At 42.8% G+C, this 4901-nt stretch overlaps 1 long non-coding RNA gene across 1 annotated transcript in view; it reads left to right on the plus strand.

Annotated features, from left to right (window-relative positions):
- Positions 1–4901, plus strand: part of LOC106735194 (uncharacterized) — a 50713-nt gene that overhangs the window by 38242 nt on the left and 7570 nt on the right. The window lies entirely within an intron of this gene.

A 4901-nucleotide genomic window follows, 5' to 3' on the forward strand; every position in this document is an offset into this window, starting at 1 on the left:
CCATTCTCCTCTCAGGATCTTGGGCACGCACGCACACGCGCCCAGCATGAGTTCTAAGCCACCGGGTCCGGGACACGAACCGCGGTCGACTACCTGGGAGTCCAGCTACATAGCCATTATGCTAACTGCTGGTTCCCATTTCTCTCTTCTTAATAAGTCTCTCTAGTAGTTTATCAATTTTATTTATCTTTTTGAAGAACAAACTTTTACTTTCCTTTATTTTATGCATAGTTTATTTTCTATTTCATTTATTTCTGCTCGGATCTTTATTATTCCCTTTCTCCTGGAGTTTTTTGGATTTTTTTGCTGTTGCTTTTCCAAGTCTCTGAGGCACAATGTTAGATGATCCATTTGCCTTCTTTCCATCTTCCTTTTATGTGTACTAATTGCTATGAACTTCCCTCTTATGACTGCTTTAGCAGTGTCCCAAAGGTTATGGAAACTTGTGTCCTCATTGTCATTGGCTTCCATGAATCTTTTGATTTCAGTCTTTATTTCTTCAGTAGTTGTGGAATCATTCAGGAGTAGGTTGTTTTTATTTATTTATTTGAGTGGTTTTTGCTATAGGGCATGTGTGCTTGCCAGAAAGACAGAGAGAGATAGAGAGACAGAAAGCAAGAAATCACTCCCCCAGTGGGGGGGTGGCCACGCTGCAATCCCCTCTCCTCCATTCTCCTCTTGGGATCTTGGGCATGCATGCATACATGCCCAGCGTGAGTTTAAGTCACCAGGTCTGGGTCTTGAACCGCGGTCAACTACATGGGAGTCCAGCAATATAGTCATTACGCATTCTGCTTGTCCCAGGACTAGGTTATTTAGTTTCCATGTATTTGAGTATTTTTGAGGATTTCTCTTTAAATTAAACTGAAGTTTAATTCCATCATGTTCGGAGAAGATGCTGTATATAGTTTCTATGCCTTTGAATCTGTAGAGGCTTGCTTTGTGCCCTAAGATGTGGTCAGTCTTCAAAAAGGTTCCATGAGGGGTGAGAGAAAAGTGTATCTCGTGGATTTTGGATGGAAAGTTCTGTATATGTCTGTTAAGTCCATTTGATTTATGGTATCATTTAGATCCTTCATCTCTTTACCCATTTTTTTTGTCTAGATGACCTGTCCAGAGGGGATAGTGGGGTGTTAAGGTCGCCAACAATTAGTGTGTTGTAGTCTATTAGTCTTTTAGATCTAACAGTCTTTCCTTCACATATTTGGGTGCTCCTGTGTTAGGTACATAGATATTTATAAATGTTATATCTTCTTGATGGATTGACCCTTCTTGAACAGTTTTTGTTTTAAAGCCTATTTTGTCAGAAATTAGTATTGTGACTACAGCTCTTTTTTGGTTCCCATTTGCATGGAAAACCTTTTTCCAACCCTTCACTTTCACTCTATTTATGTCTTTGTCTATGAGGCGGGTTTCCTGTAGGCAACAGATAGAGGGTTTCTGATTTTTTATCCATTCAATCAGTCTGTGTCTCTTGATTGGAGAATTTAATCCATTCACATTCAATGTTATTATTGATGTTACCAGATCTGTCCTGATGTTTAAGTTGGTCATTGTCTTGGATGCCTTTTATTCCTTTATTTCTGGCTGTTAATTCTTTAGTTTTCCTGGAACATTACTTCAGGGTTTCTTAAAGAGCTGGTTTGGTGTTGGCAAATTCTTTCAGGTTTTGTTTGTCTGAGAAGATTTTTAACTTTTTTTTTTCCCATATGAAGGATAATCTTTCAGGATATAATAATCTTGGTTGAAATTGTTTCTCTCTTAACACTTTCAGTACATCTTCCCGTTCTTTCCTTGCTTGCGTTGTTTCCGTTGAGAGGTCCGGTGTTAGCCTGATGGGGTGACCTTTGTAAGTCACTTGTCGTTTCTCTCTTGCCAGTTTTAGTATCTTATCTTTATCTGTGGTCTTAGCCATTCTGGCTATGACATGCCTTGGGGAAGATCTTCTTGGGTTGATTCTATTTGGAGTCCTTTGTATTTCTTGGGTCTGGATGCTTGAGTGCCTCTCTAGACTTGGGAAATTTTCTTCCAGGATTTCATGGAATAGATTTTCCATATCCTTATTAGTTTCTTCACCTTCTGGGATACCAATTATTCCGATGTTATGGCATCTAATGGAATCTAGTATTTCTCATATATTATCCTTGTGTTTTTATTGTTGTTGTTGTTATTTTCTCTGTCCTTTTGGTGGTTTTCTCTAGGTTAGAGGTTTTATTTTCTACGTCAGAGATTCGATCTTCAGCATGGTCTAACTGACTTTTAATACTTTTGAGAGAGTTGTTGATTTCCTGTATTACAGACTTTATCTCTAATAGTTCCATCTGATTCTTTCTTAGCGTGTCCATTTCTTTTTTCATGTCATAGAAGGACTTCCTAATCTCCTGTAGTTCGTTGTCTCTTTTCTCTTCCAATTCATACAATTTGGTAACCATGAATGTTCTAAATTCTTTTTCTGACATTTTGGTAACTTCCTGTTTTTTCAAGAATTGTAAGGGAGTTACTGTGTTCTTTTGATGGAGACATATTTCCTGGTTTGTTCAGATCTGAGGCTCTTCTATTTCTAGCCATTGGGAGATGTAGTCACTTAGGAATACCTTTTAGGAGAATGATTCTTTGACTAGGAGCAAGTGCGTGTCCGTTGTGCTGTGCACTGATGTGTACCGAAGTCTCTCTTCTGTTGTGTTTAGCAATGAGCTTCAAGGAGGAGTATTCTATTCAGATGTCTGAGAGCAGTATCTCCCTTTTCACAGGTGGTTCAGTAAAAAGGAGGACCTCAGGGAGTCTTACAATACTAAGGTATTTCAGAACTGTGATTCTAGACTTATGTAGTCCATCTAAAAGGGTGGAGGGAGAGGAAGAGAGGACCAAATAAGTGGGAAGAAAGAAGGAGAATAAAGAAAAAGTTGCATGCCACACGCTAGCGGGCAATTTCGCCAGAGGTCTGGAGATGGAAGTGGGGTCTGCTGTAGAGCCGGGGGCGGTCCTATATGGTAAGGAGAAGTGTGAAATTAACAAATGAAAGAAGAAGAGAAGGGAAAAAAAAGCCTACTGGGCTGACAGAGATAGAGGGTCTCTGGGCTTGGAGGTGTTCGGGCTGGAGCTGGGGAAGGGGGCCCTGCCTCAGTGTCCCTTAGGCCAGGTGTCTGGAGATGGAAGTGGGGTCTGCTGTAGAGCTGGAGGCAGTCCTGGCTGACAGAGATAGAGGGTCTCTCTGCTTGGGGGTGCTAGGGCTGGAGCTGGGGTAGGGAGTCTTGAGGTAGAAGTCCAGAACTACATTTTAATCAACCTTTGTTTGTTTTGGTTGTGATTTTTTTTTGGTTTATTTATTTTCTTCCCATATGACTCAGAGAGAGAGAGAGGAAGAGAGAGAGACAAAGAGTGATTTTTTTTCGGTTTATTTATTTTCTTGCCATATGACCCAGAGAGAGAGAGAGAAAGAGAGAGAGAGACAAAGAGAGAGACAGAGAGAGAACCCACAATGGGGACTCGATGACATGATCCCCTTTAACGTCAGCCAGACTAAGACCAAAGGCATGTGCACTGCACTAGTGTGTTCTGGGCAGTCTCTGGACCTGAACCCAGAACCTTTTCGGTTTATTTATTTTCTTGCCATATGACCCAGAGAGAGAGAGAGAAAGAGAGAGAGAGACAAAGAGAGAGACAGAGAGAGAACCCACAATGGGGACTCGATGACATGATCCCCTTTAACGTCAGCCAGACTAAGACCAAAGGCATGTGCACTGCACTAGTGTGTTCTGGGCAGTCTCTGGACCTGAACCCAGAACCTTCCCCTGGGGTCAGCCTTGCAGACCACTGTGACTGCTGTGCCACTACCCTGCTCTCTTTTTTGGTTGTAATCTTGTCTCTTATTTCATAACATGACTTTGAACTTTTGGAAACACTCAAAGGTATTGGACAAATGACTACTCACATGTGGACTTTGGACATCAAATAAGCTTGCATTAGGGAGGGGATAGGTCACAGGGAGGCCAAGCAAAGGGAGGGTTTTAGTGGGAGAGACTGAAAAAACGGTAACAGAATATTTCCCTGCTAGACCAGAGAGCTTTCTTCCTGCAATCTGTGGTGACAGTCCAGGTGAATGGGCCTACAGTGGCTGGTGACTCTGGACAGCCTGCTGTGCAGACTTGTGAAATCCAGGACCACAGTGCTTGGGGAAGCTTATGGGTGTTCGCGGGTGTTTCACTCAGAGAGCGTCTCTGCTCCCCAGATGTGGTTTATAACTGTCGGTGCAGGCCATGTGGAGAGCCCATTTCTTTCCCTTTTCACTGCTTCTTCCTTATTCCTGGTCATAGCCAGGGCTGGTGCCCTGCCAGATACTCTAGAATCTGCTTCATGGTTAGGGCAAGGTGTCCTGCCCAGCTCATACCCTTCTTCCTCTTCACCCTGAGGTGCCTGGGAGTTGGAATGTGAACTCCTCCCTTCCTCCCTGGTTGTGCACAAACCTTAACCTCTGTCTCGAGACAGGGCAGCTTCTGTGGCGGCCCCATCAGCTTTGTCTGAAATCCTATTCTTTCTGCTCTTTCTCCTTTCTGCCCCACTTGCTTGGCTCTCCAATAAGCCACAGGGCCCACAAGGCTGCCTCAGGTTCTGCTTCTAGGGAACCTGCTGGAGCTGACACAGCCCAACTCGTGGACACAAGGGGATGCTTCAGAAAGAACTGTACTGCTCCTCCTGTTGCTTTTTCTCTAATTTGAAGTATCAGTCACAATTTTTGACCCCCCAATTTTAAGAGTATACATGTTAACATCTTACTTTTATTCACTCATAGTTAACTAACATCTGGTATGGAAAGAGTCCCTGGTATTTTAGTCATAGAGGAGGTACTGGAGGTGGAAGAGACGGTAGAGAGAACTCTCCCTTCTCTCCTAAATATTGATCAA

The sequence above is a fragment of the Tupaia chinensis genome, unplaced genomic scaffold, assembly GCF_000334495.1.
Source record: "Tupaia chinensis unplaced genomic scaffold, TupChi_1.0 Scaffold000041_1, whole genome shotgun sequence".
In the NCBI taxonomy this organism is placed as follows: domain Eukaryota; kingdom Metazoa; phylum Chordata; class Mammalia; order Scandentia; family Tupaiidae; genus Tupaia; species Tupaia belangeri.